This window comes from Ascaphus truei, chromosome 1 (assembly GCF_040206685.1).
Source record: "Ascaphus truei isolate aAscTru1 chromosome 1, aAscTru1.hap1, whole genome shotgun sequence".
NCBI lineage: Eukaryota > Metazoa > Chordata > Amphibia > Anura > Ascaphidae > Ascaphus > Ascaphus truei.
In genome coordinates, this window is record NC_134483.1 from 323,525,440 (window position 1) to 323,540,342 (window position 14,903).

Sequence of the window (14,903 nt, forward strand, 5' to 3'; positions counted from 1 at the left end):
GAAGTCCAATTATACTATATCTGTCTTCTGTAGTACCTAGCTGCAACATTACATTCCCTTTCTCCTGTATACATATTCCACCAACACACTTCAGTGACAATGCTTAGCAGAATAACATGCATGAATTAGATACTTGATATAAATACGTTATCTTTTTATGCACAGGAATTCCTTCTATGACGAAGTGCCAGCAAAGCTGACGTTAAATAAGATAAAATTGTCGTACACAGGGAGGCCCATCAGAAGATTCATTCTTTGGAAATGTATACTAGTCACTCAAAAAATATCTCACTCCAATCCTAGCTCAAGGTCACTTTAATGCAGGGTAATTTCCAATGAGCAGACATCCTCTGGAAATGAACACTCAGCAGTGTAAGACATATTCTGAACACTAGGGCGTTCTCTTTGCTGTTTTTGGCAGTGGAAGTCAGCAGCTGTAATTACTGGAGCTGGACAATAATGTTTTGTTGCGGCTCAAGTGTCTGAGCAGAAAACTATTTAGATTCTCCATATGCAAGTGTATGTAGTTCATAATGATATACAGTATGCACATTTTCATTGAGGGTATCCCTAACCTGGGTTTTTACAAGCAAGAATATGCTACATAACAATGACTGGGTTGCAAATCAGAACTCTGCAATTTGAAGGACTGGAACCTACAGAAAATCAACGAATATGTAAGGGACAAAGGGGGTCATCCAGAATCAAAACTGGGGTAAAAATCCAATTGCGTTCAATGGTAATGTTTTTCCTCCATAAATATGGTGCTGTATTCTTGCCCCATTTCTGCAGTCAAGAGAATTTGCTAAATAACTCCCAAAGAATAGAGAAAATACCAACTTGATTGTAAGCTCCCCGGGGCAGGGACTCTTCTTCCGAAATGTTACTTTAATGTCTGAAGCACTTATTCCCATGATCTGTTATTTGTATTATTTGTTATTTATATGATTGTCACGTGTAGTACTAATGTGAAGCGCTATGTACACTAATGGCGCGATATAAATACATACATACATACATACCAACTTAATATGTGAACCACCCAATACAAACATACAGAGGGGTGCAGCATGCAACAAAACACCTCTTGTACAGGGAAATGATTTTAATGCACCGTACCCACTCACACGTATACTGTGTGGTATATAATAAGTCATTAAGGGCAATGACTGATAATAGGAGGTGTCAAGTGGGCACTAAAGTATAAGTAAACTGGACTGATCTTCTGTAGCTGGAAGCAAGAAAGCTGTGACAGACATCACGTGCTAATTATAAAAAAGCTAATTGTCATTGATGTAAGTTTGTCATTAGTATTAACTTTAGAGTAGCAAACACATAAAGGTATCTTGACAAACACTGTGCAGACATAGATATAAAAAATGTTTCGTACTTAGTTGGTTTATTGCTGATTAGCTATATTCTTAATCATTCCATTGTCAAAGCCTCTTGCAGGAGAAGAGAAGAAAACAAGAGAAAATCAGGGTTAAAAGACCTGATATTTATTTTGCCTAAACTTTTCCATCCTCTGAAAAATACAGTGGCTATAATGAAAGATAGGCTTTGCTAGCTGAACGATACTGGGTCGAAGAGCATTGCAACTTCAAAAAGGAGAGAGATTTATTCTGTCCAGTCATAAATCTAATTCCGTTGTTCCTCTGCCCAATGAAGCATGATAAAGTCCCTTTCATAAAGTATTCAGCGTTAAAGCCACAAAGCTCACCCAATCAGTGGCCATCTGCTTCCACCACATCTACTGTCCAAGGAGCAAGGATGCAGCCAGCATGGAAAAAGCCACCCCTGCTAAGGACTTCAGAACAAATGGAGAAGCCCTGAATAGTATTAGAAACCCTTAGTGCTCCTTGTATGTGTGTATCTATAGAGACAGAGAGAAAAGAAGCTTTATATTGCTACAACAATTGCAAAACAATAAAAGGAAGAGGCATCTAAAGGGCAATATAGCATGCATCAGGGATACCTTAAAAAGGGAGATTTAAAAATATTTAATGGTTTAATTGGATTTAAATTGAAAGTTAATAAAAGACCTAAGGAGGCATTTTGCAGAGCGACACAGAGTTTTTTTTCAATAGGACTTATATTGGCTACTTATTTTGTTGATTCTGGTTTACACGTAAACTTTTAAAAGTGAAATTTGAAAATGCGTGTAAAGCTTTTGAAAATGAAGGGGAAAAAACACACAGACGCGTATTTCATATGAAACAAGAATTATGCTAAAATAAAGTAAACGGTATCAGTGAAAGCGTACATTTGTAAACACACACACACACACACATCCACACACCCACACACCCACACACCCACACCCCCCCCCCCCCACACACACACACACACACACACACACACACAACCACACACACATATATATGTGTGTGTGTGTATTGCATATATATATATATATATATATATATATATATATATATATATATATATATATATATATATAAATAAAATATCTATATATATAAAATATATATGCAAAAACACATGCACACACATATAAAATGTAATATGTTACATATGTCACATACACACATGTAAAATTATATCAGATCAAAAGCATAGTTGTGAATATATAGTAATTAATCTAATCTGTTGAAGATGTATTTTGAGATTGCAATGCAACTATGAGGATGATCTTCAAATGCAAACACAAACAGACTTTGTGCACCCCCCTGGTTTCCTGCTGAAGACCATGAATATAAATCTTGCATGTAATTGCCAAAAGCTGCACAAATGCAGTTTGTGTTTGCTATAGCATTTATTATTTCGACCCTGCATTGTTTTTTTTATGCTCTTCCATTAAGTGAAGAAAAGACTTTTGGGGCACATGATGATTGGGAGGGGACAGAAGGCGTATGTTGCCAAGCACCCGTGTGCTGCAGAAACAACGAATTTATTGATTAGTAAATGTGAAAGAGGGGTGTGTTAAAGTCCTGCACTAACAGAGGCCATCTCAGTGTCATTAGTACTGTAGTCACCTTCTGCAGTGGACACCCAGACTTGCTTAACACAATGCTTCAATGCCAGAATTAGGAGCACTGGAGAACCTTCACTGAAATGTCACATTCATGTTTCAGCACCAGGCTTCAGATAGCGCTTTTGCAACCACAATAAAAACACTTCCTTCTGGTTAATTTTAGGATGAATGCTTCAGATATTTAATTTCATCACAGAAAAGTGCTCTATTAAAACAGGTTTTATCTAGTTAATGCGCCTCTGTCTGGTTGTTTCTATACATATTTTATCCCCCTCTGTCTCCCCCCCCCCCTTAGCTCTTTCACCAATCCTAAAATGATACTGTATTTAAAGAGTAGGTAATGAATATAGTAGGTCAGAAATGGCATTTGCTTGGGCAGGGGATTAATAGAAGCATTGTGTAATACTGCTTTCCAGAATTACTATCAGGATTAAGAGGTAGCTATTGCAAAGGACATATTTTGTATTCGCTATTCATTTTGATTAATGGTTGTGAGAGGATTTAGAGGAGAAAGGAGGCTTCAACCCATCATTTTGTACTATCTTCTCATTTTGAAACTGAAACATATTCAATGGGTTTAATTCGGATTATATACATAATAGACTATGTCTACTTAAATTTGCTTGTGGTTATGCATTGATTTAATGTTATACTTTTGGGCTACACAATGATTGAAGAAAAGCTTATCTTTAGGCTGTTGCGTTTGTCTTCAGCCCTCATGCACTAATGTGAGGGTATTATTAGCCCCACACGCCGACACATGTATTCTGCCATTGTCAGCAGAGTGCTCAGTAATGGTCCATTTCTTGCTTCATAGCACTACTCAAAATGCTTGCTTTTTTTTTTGTGCGATGGGACCTAGCTAGGAATTAGTATTCATGTAACTCCCCCGTTCCCCTCTACTCAATCATTTTAAATGATGCCCAATATAAATAAACAGGACTAAATAGTTTTAAAAAATGATGATTTTCTAGCAGGAAATGTTTTCCAACCCTGTGCATCTTGGAGCAGACATTAGCTAAGACATTCCTGGCTTACATCAAACATGTGGCCCAAGTACAGTATGCTAAGGCCACTCCACAGGAAATGTGTAGTAGCATGGTTACAATTCTTGATTATTACATCAAGCTTTATAATTGAACTGCATACGGGTTGTCTTTCAGAATAAAGAAAATCCATAGTAATTTAAAAGGCATCATGTTCTGTTTATAATGTGTAATAATGTTTACATGCACACATGTACATGATCGATATATAGTACATTGCAGGTATATTTAATGCACACCCAATACATATAGAAGTAAATGGCTGTCTCCAGCACTAACAATACATACATTCAAGTGTTCATATGTTTAGGGTTATAGGAATTTCCCTTTAACAGTGCTTTGGTATGTTTGCCTCTTTTTGCATACTCTGTTTTATAATGTGCTTTGTTCTTGTCTGATAAATTAACTACATTGTCAACTAGCACCACTTTTTAACCTGGCTGTCCAAGTATTCTCTTCTCCCATTCACAGTGATTTGGCATCAATTACTCTGAACACTCATCTCACAATGATCCTATTCTATTTCTCTACAGAGCGGGTGGCTGATGAATACATCAGAATAGCACCCAGGCTGCAGCCCTATTGGAGGCAATTTATGGCATATGGAATTGACAACCACTACGAAAAGAGGGGAAGATAAAAAATGTCGAGAAGATTAAACAGTGTAATAACACTGGTACTAAATGCTAATCAAATACATTCCTATATCAACTATATAATAATCATATTTGGTATGTCTCTGGTAAGTAAAACTACATGTGTGTATACATTGAAGGCAAACTGAAATAGTGTTGGTTTCCAATTTTTAGACAATTGTCATTAAGGGGCCTATGCAGAGAGCAGCGCTATTTCGAAATTCGCCATTTTTTGGAGAAAATCGCGCAGAAAACAGCAGAAAATGGCGAGTTCCGAAAAACGCGCCAATTTTTCTTTTCTATTTCTAAAACTCGCCTCGCGGCTGGCGAGAACCTCAATCTCGCCAGTTTTAAAAATATCCTAATGCAGAGAGCCGCGAACGGCATCTAGCGGCTGTTAGCGCCAATAAAATGGCGCGATTGTCTCCTTTTAGCCTCGCCAGAAAAAATTGGCAATAAGCTGCCGCTCGCGGCCATTGCAATGGGAAAAAAAAGGCGCGAATTTGTTTTTACACGTTTCTGAAGCGCGCATCTCGCCAATTTAAACTCGCCACACGCATCCATGTTAAACATAGCAGAATTCGCACTTTTCTGCATATGGAGAATAAAACTCTCCAAAAAAGCTACTTTTTACTAAATTCGCCATTTTTAAAATTCGCTGCTCTCTGCATAGGCCCCCATGTGTTAAATTATCCTATGGAAACAAATTTTTAGATAATGTTTTCCAGATATACGTTGTAGTCCATATGGAATTATCACAACTACATTCAAATAATAGTTCAACATTACTTTAATGACATGAGTCGACTGCAACTGCCTTGGCTAAAAAACAAAACAGAAACTTCTAAAATGTTTATGACATTTTGAATAGCACAACCTTATGTACAGAAGTACAATTATAGCCATGGTATACATGCCTCTTGTAATACAGCAATTTATTAAACAAAACATATTTCTGTTTAAACCACCATTACAGGATTCATCATTTTTGTTAAATATATGCATAATTTGATCACCTTTAAGGATAATCAATACCTAAGCTGCCTCTCGATCCAATAGCGAAGATCATGTTCTCAGGGTTCACATTATGGCTGCCTGTGAATATATCCTGCTGTCAGTGGAACACAACAACTACAACATAACCTTAAATTACTATGGGTATCAATTTGTGGCTGAGTTGAAAGCTGTAACAAGAGGCAGTCTCCTGCTGGGAACACTGCAAGAGATATGTTTATGATCATTTGTTGCCAAAGCTCATGCACTGCTGGGGAGAGGGCATGGATCAAAAAGATGTGTGCCTCTTTTTGTCCTGTTTCAAAGTGGAAGTGGCTGTCTTTCTAAACCGTTGCTATAGCAACTAAAGGATACACAGTACATTACAACTTATTAAAAAAGGGCAATAAGAGTTGGAAAACAAAAAATAAATGCAGTATTATCTAAAACTACTGTACAGATTTATATAAACAAAAAACAATAGGATTATGTTTGCATTGCTGCTTGAAAGGAAGATGCAATAAAAAAACATTTTCTTCAAATATTACATTAGCACAACTTTCCTGAGCATTTCTATATATTTTCCCTTTTTTTTCCCCATATTGCCTTCTTTTACTATACAACAGTTTAGACTTGAACTGTGCAGGGAGGATGTGATGCATTGCTATTACTATGCAGCATGAAGCAGATCAAACCCCAAAGAATAAGGATTGTCCCTCATTTAAGGCATTTGGGCAATTAACTTATTAAGATCAGCCTTTTCAAAACAAATTGCATTATGTATGTATGTATATCTTTATTTATACAGCACCATTAATGCACATAGCGCTTCACAGCGGTAAGTGATAATCATATAAATAACAAATAACACATAAGGGGAAGAAGTGCTTCAGACATAAAAGTGACATTTAGGAAAAGGAGTCCCTGCCCCAAAGAGCTTACAATCTACAACTCTTGTTTACTTGGTTCAACTATCTGTATCTACATTACTTCTCTCGAAACTTTTAGCTTCTCATACTTTGTACAGAACATACAGTATCAGTTGCATTCATCACATGTGCCAACCAGTTAATAAAGAAAGGGCTACAAAAAACCCAAGATAAACTGCCTTTCCACGTCCCACCACTAGGGGATACAATGAGCTGTCAATTCACCAGGGATACACTTGATATGTTAATGAATTTCGTTGTTAACCTATTATGAGCTGGAAAGGCATGCAGGGGTTAAGAACATGTAAGAGATATTCAGTATACATTAGTATCAGATTCCGAGGTTGTATAAGGGACAGCAAGGCACTCAACATATCTTTTTAGGATCTTCATCTAGCCAAAAATTTAATTTATTGATATTTTTATGTCAGACACAACAGATTATGTACACCCGTTAGACGTGTGAGTTGGCAGTGAAGCAAACACTGTGTTTATACCAGGTATAAAACTACACAAATACACTATTTAATGGACCATACAAACATAGTATTATCCTTAATGATAAAAAAAGATTGTCGTACCTTATAAGCTTCAAATAGGAAACTTACACAGATTTTTCTTAGCTACGTCTTATATTGTTAATAATGCTCTTATGGATATTGACTGATAAAACAAAGTTGTCAGGATGATATTAATGAACGGCGTCTTCTTTTAAGTTCAAATTATGAATGCATGTGATTCATTTGCTTTTGTATATGAGATACAGATTTATATCTGTTAAATTACAGTATGGTACAGAGGAAGTATTCCCCTTCGCTGGCAAACATCAAGCTCTAACATCCTCTTTAGTTCATCTTCATTCACCCATCACGTTGTGTTTTAGGGTGTAATTTGGGAAACCTATCAATTGAGTATCAACTTACTGTATTTAACACGTATGTGTGATTCATCAGAGGTAGTACAGTAAGTAGTGTAACATAATTGCATTCAGCATAAACACAGCGTGACATAGTAACCAGAGTACTTATTAACAGTGTAGTTTCAATGCCAGGATAGTTAAAACAGGATCCTTCTACCAGCTTAATACTAATTACAATGTAGTTACAGATACAGGATTCTTACCTTTCTCCAACCATCCAGTGCAGCCAAAGTCATAAGCAGCCCCCAGGGACTGTAAAACAGAGCCGGGCAGGACAAGAGGCTTCACCTGATTACTGATCAGCCACTTCCTAATTACTGAACCGTTATTATAGGAAGCAGGCAATAACTCCAAATATATACCAGACAGTACAATGTAGTCAAGCATGATAAGAGCACAGAGAATGGGAATGGGCAGCAGAATTATGAGGACACCATCCCAACTCAAAAAGTAAGATGGTTGTATAAATATGTCTACAAAAATTCAGGTAGGAAAAGAGGGTTAAACAAATTAGGAAAAAGATTTGAGTGAGGATACATTATACTCCACAGTACACGGCATTTAAAATGCAATGCGAGGAGTTAATTCGCTGTATCATGTAAGCTCCCGATGTGATTTTTTTGCAGTTTAATAACTTTATCAAAAATATGAAATATATATAGACATAACATTTCTATCGGAGCACTGTCCCCTGGGATATGATGCATCATGGGCGCAGCCTGGACGTCATTTTTGACTAGTAAGGAGACCATAGATACTGTACCTTCTAAGTGAGGACCTCTTCATGTTAATTCAATGTACACGTCAGCTGGACTTTATGCTTTTTGGGTCTGGGAAACTTACTCTAAAGCTAACATCATTGAGGAACCTTAAAATCCATATAATAGGGAAATTGCAGCCAAACAAAATACATCTGTGAATCAGGAAGTGCTGTGCTGCGTAATAAACATAAATGTGTGATATAAACCATGTGTTTTCTTGTTCAAGATAAACTTTCTTCCAAGCAAATCCTAGAAATCTGCCAGGTCTGTGGGTTTCAGGATCACGCGGAGAAAGCACACATACATCATGTCAAATGTTTCAGCATCAGGAAGATCCATGTTCTCAGACATCCGATGGAGGGCAGAAGAGGAAAGACCAAAGATCTGCTTTTTCTACCAAGTGAAAGCATATTAGTGTATTCTTGTTGCAGGACCTTGATAGCCATTGGCCACAATGTAATTTAATAAGGTGTTTGACATATTCAGTGCTGAAGTGGACAGTAACGCAGTTGTTAGCTGGGCTCCGTATCTTTGATAGGTTTAGTATTTGCTTCGAACTCCTCTTGGGTCACCTTTCATACCTTAAATGTAATGACAAGTCAAAGCACTCCACAGATGAATAAGAATAAAGTGTGCCTGGCTCACCTTTACACTTATACAGACGTATTGAAGGTACAACGATCCTCCTTTGAATCCTATAGTCTAACAAATAAATACATTTACTACTAGAGCACAATGAGAAAACGATGTTCTCACGTTATAAATCTGCTTACAAGGCATGATTCAAACACCATTGTTTCTTGTTGTAATAACAAAAAGTAACGTGATACAATGTTGTGTGCATTAATGACATTCATAATCATTTAAGACAGTGGCAGGCGCTGGGTTTTAGTGCATTGCATCACAGCATTGTGTGAAAAGCTGGCAAGGCTTCCAGGCGCACATCTGTGAGGTGTGGATGGCTTTCATTGTAGCAGGTTGTCCTATTAATGATATGCCAAAATCCTGGCAGTAGTATCCAATGCCAGTCATTCGTTTGCTGCCAGATTAAATGCACATCCGTTCAGAAATGGCTCCCATCCACAGTAACATACATTTAGCTTGAGATGTTTCAGAGACTAAAATTAAACTTTGCAGATATTCAAGTAGAAACAGAAGGACTGCATCTGAATGATAATGAAATTCAGCAGTAGGACAATGGGGTACTATTACCCTGGAAAATGTTTACACTTTATATTACTATAAAATGAAGGGAACACATTTTATTTTAGTGTTCACTTCCCCTCTGAGAATAAATGTATTTGTTTACCCTTGTGAATGTGTAATACACTTTCTACTTAAATAATAGATACCCCAACACTATATTGGAGCCCCCCAGTAAGTACAGCTGCTGATCTCACATCACATCTGCTATCTGACCCATCTCAAATACTTTTGAAGAAGTTACACTCTTTTGAAGAGTATAAACTCTTCTGTTGATTATTACTTTTGGTTGCAGGACAGCAAGACGGAAACATCCCCCCCCCCCCCTCCCCAAATGAGCATAAAAGTGCTGGCAAGGGTAAGAGCTAATTCAAAGGGACAGTACCCCATAGTAGGTCAAGATAATGTAGACAGTTTAACACTGTAATCAGTCATTGGAAATAATTAAACACCCTCAAAGTAACTGTTTTGACTTATTTGTATCTTGATACACTGTACATTGTTATTTTCCCATATCTTCAGTTCTAGCGAGTTGAAGCATATCAGCCACCTATGTATCTCTGTTTGACTAATGAGGACTTCATAATCAGTATATAAACAATGGACAAAACAGAAAAAAAGCATGTGTGTACCCTGGGAAAGTTAAAATACACCTTTGTCCAAGTGTTGTGTGTTAATCAGCTAGTGGTGACCTGTTGAAATGTCCTTAGTTCACTTTCATCCGTGGACAGGCTGCCTCTTTAAATCGTATTATTTAGATAAATGCTTTTGTGTTATTATTCAGACACTGTTTGCATTTTCAATTGGTTGGAAGTTCAGCTACTCAGTAATGTTTAAATGACTCCATTTGAATAGTGGGTGAAACCTCACACTTTAAAAACAGTGTCAAACTATTTTCCCCCACATGATATAATTGTGCATTGTTCATATTATAATTTGGTTTTTAATTCGAGATGTGTAAAACTTTGCAAACTCCTCTGTATTTTTTTTTTTAACCAAAATTAATTGCTGGTAAGCTAGTTCACAATTTTTTTAAGAGCTAAAAGTTTTGCAGAGATCAGCTCAGTAACAATTCCCAAAGTATGTATCAAGTATATTCTCCTCTCCATCAAAACCCATTTTTATGTTCTGGATAGGAGTTAGGATCCTCACCTAAAATGCTTGGTGAATTATGACTGTGCTGTGACTTGGTTTTGACTGATTTGCAATATTTTCATGAAAACAATTATGAACAGTTTGTGTAATCGGGCAAAAGTTTTGCACATCTCTATATTTAATGATACATATGGGATTGGCTTGTGGATATGTGACCCATACATCTGAGTTACCTCTCTTTGATCACATATAAAGATGAAGCAGGTCTCAGTGTTCCCTTTATGTGGGATGGGATGGTATACACTATGTTGTGATGTTGTGCCCCAACACTGCCATTGAATCCTATGGAATATGCTGCATTAAAAACAATATATTTTGTTTTCTTAGGAACAATGAGGCCTGCTAAAGGTGCACCGACGAGTATTCTAAAACTTGTCTTGGAAAATCTGGGGCTATCACCATCGGATTAACACAGCAGGGGTCCCTGGCAGTCCCATTCAGTTTGAATGGGACTGCCAGGGACCTCCGCTGTTAATCCTATGGGCCATTAGTCTGTCTGGAGAAATGTTACTGAAATGTTGCAGCACGTACCCAGCATGTACCTGGGTCTTGTTGGTGATAGCCCCAGATTTTCCAAGGCAAGTTTTAGAATACTCGTCGGGGCACCTGTACATCTGAATATGCATTGTTGATTTGCACTAGTAACTGCACCCTAGGGGTAGAGCCTAGGCAAAGTACAAGGGAACACAATATATCCCCATATAAATCCATTTTGCACTTTTGCTGCAGGCCTTTATTAGTACTTTCAATTACTTTAAGTTATTTCAGCTGTCAGAGTTGAAAGTTTTATGACTAACTATATTATCAGTTTCCTGTTGTCAAAGGAGCTGGCACAGCTCATTGAGGACATATATACTAACTGAAAGGAGTTTGTTAACATGCTTTCTATATTGCTAAACTGTATACAAAAATATGAATGCTTAAATTATAAATATAAATTTATATACACAAGTGAAAATATCCACCCACATAAAGTTAAAATTTTTCATATTTATACCATTATTCTTATTCCAGAAAAGACTGTTCTGTGTTATTTAAACATTAAATATAATTTTTTGGACTGTTGTAGTAGTACAAGAATATATTGTAATAATAATAATAAAGTAGCAGCCAGCTAGATACATCATTTATCCAACCCAGGTTTTATTTCAACACTAATTAATATGTAACTTTACAGTGAATTGTAGAATATGACAAATTACATCTGATAATGATAATTGCACTTTATACAACCAACAAGACACACATCATTATTATTTTATACTAAACAAATTGATGCTTAACGTATCAATATCTAGGATTTCCAACATTGGAAGCCAAGAGTTCACCTTGCCAAATCCTCAGATATTCACACTTGGTACTGGCAAAGGACTGGAGGCAACCTATGAATCAAGTTTTAAACCGAAGCACAGCAACAAATCTGACTGTTTGGATATAAAGGGGCCGATTCACTAATCTCTGTTAAGTGGCTTTAAGAGCGCAAAGTACCCTTTAAGACCGATAAGGCTGCAATGAGATTCACTATACAGTGATAACTACGCTTTATCGCTGTAAAAAAGGGCTTTTTTTCAGCCCTCGGCGCAAAATGCGCATGATCAGGCTATTGCGCTGCTTTTTGCCAGTACAGGAGATTCACTAAGCAGCGCTAAGTGAATCGGCCTTAAAAAACGCGCCTAACAAACGCGCCAGCTAAAGGCCGGCGCAAAAGGAGCTGGACTTAGAAAATATTTGTTTGTTTACATTTTTGCAGGCACACCATCCATACAACAGGCCCGTGGATGTCCCTGGCTGACACCGCGGGGGTCTCCGGGTGATCCCCGCAGGACTACGGGGGTCCCTGGGGGTCAGCGGGTGTCCGGGGGTCCCCGCGGGGGTGTTCGGGGGTCCCCGCAAGGGTCCGGGGGCGTCCGGGGGTGTCCGGGGCCGTCTACGGGCCTGCGGTACAAATGGTGTACCCCCAAAAAATAAACAATAACTTAAAAAAATACCCCCGCCCCCTAACACATACACCTCAGTAATGGGCAAAATTACTATTATCCACATATGGATAATAATGCATTTGCCCATTAAATATACATTAATCACAATAAATACAATAAATACATTTTGTACTCACCCTTGTCCGGCACCCACGATGAAGGCCATCCTCATCTTCCTCACCGTCCATACACTGGGGTGCTGAAAAATATACACAAGAAGAAAAAGAGCCAAACTAATGTCCCCTAACCCGTTAATGACCTTAGCCGTTATTAACCGCTACAGTCATTAAGGGGTTAAGCCACCCTGACCCGATACATATATATATACTGTATATGTATGATTAACCAATATACAAATAAATGGTTAAGGATATACTGTACATGCCGAAATACAAATCTTTCCCAATATCAAACAGCACCAAGCAAAATCAATATCTAAGAAATCCAAATAAAAACACTCAATTTGACAATATGTACATGATACAATTAATCTGTGCATCATGTATACTATGCCAACCAATGCTCCAAATCAAATACATTATTCCAAACAAGATACAAATACAATCAATAAAGAAAAACAAAGCATCTCAACACAATTAAATTACCATCAATTAATCCAATCTCCAATCAATTACAATCCAAATCAAGTACACACTTCAAATCCTAAAAACAAACCATTGTGAAAAATAATCTATGTCAAAGTAACCATCACACTAAATCTAGCTTCCAAAAATAAGACAATGAAATAATCTATAGCAAACAGCCTTTAAATAAACATTTGAAAAAATGAAATGTAGATTAGAAACACATTTTTACACAAAGCAGCAAATTGCAATTCCTAAAAACATCAAAACAAGGCAAGCAAACAAGTTTTTATTATACCTGTATGTATGTCCATCTATAGTTTACAGATATAAATAATGGTGCAATAAAAGAGCATCAAAAACAATTAAATAACATTAAAAATCAACATACAATACAACCACTGACTTGTCCTGTACGTATGTATATCCATAGTGACATACATAAATTCAGGGCAAATAAATGGACATAAAAAAAATGGACGTCATGAAAAACATTAAAAAAAAACTGTAAAATAAAAATAAAATACATTTATTTTGTTTACTTACCATTAGATGAACCACTCACCGAAATCAAGGGGAACCAGAAGCTCTCGAACAAGTAATCCAATAACAGGAACCAGGTAACCCTAAATAAATAAACCCTTACAATCCACAAGTGTCTGTATCTTCTTTCTTCTATTTGTAATCCATAGTGGGGGTCTTCTCTGTCTTCTTCTGTCTTCTTCCGGGTCTTCTTATCTTCATCCGCCATGCCCTGATCTTCTTTCTTCCATAGGAGGTCTTTCCTCCTCGCCGTCTAGCTTCAAAATGAGACGACATAGGCTTTTATAGGCCTATGACGTTACATTTGTGTCATATGGTTCTCACGGTCCTGATTGGGCCGTGAAAACGATGTGATTTGGCTGGAAAAAAAAATTGATGACGTCATTTAAAGGCAATGACGCCAGCCAATCAGAATGCCTGTGCTTCAATTGCCTTTAAGATGACATCACCCAAACAAACATGGCCGGCCTCATATGGTATGGTAGCCAATCAGAGCGTGGGAACTCAATCCCAACAGCAAAACATAAACAAGAATAAAAACAGCCAATGTAATGTCCCCTAACCCCTTAATCACCATAGCGGTTATTAACCACTACAGACATTAAGGCGTTAACCCTCCCTCACCACCACTCGGGAGGCCTAAATACCCTCCCCCACTACCCCCCCACCCCCTAAGGCCTAACCACCCTCACACACTACCCAGCCGGGAGGCCTACCCACATACCCTTGGGACCAATACCCCCTTCCCCCACCCCCAGTACCCACAATAAAAACAATACATAGCCCCACAATAAACATCATAATATTTATTACATACATAACCCACCCCCTGTGCCCCCCCATAAATACATGATTTATTATTTTACATACAGGGTTAATACCCCAGGCCCACGGGAGTCCCCGGTGGGCCTGACGGGTCACCTCACAGACCTACAGAAGCCCAGCACTTGGTGTCAAACAGGGTCTGGAGGGCTGCGGTGGTCTCCGTTAGGCGCCATGGTCCACCATGCACTATTTAAATGTATTTTGATATGCTGCTATTGTTAAATGTGTGTAATGTAATGTTTAATTAGATAGATGTAATTTTTGGTGTTCTATGGTGTACTTTAGGTCAGGGTGAGGCTTGCTTTATTATAGTGGTTTTATTTTGGTACTACTATT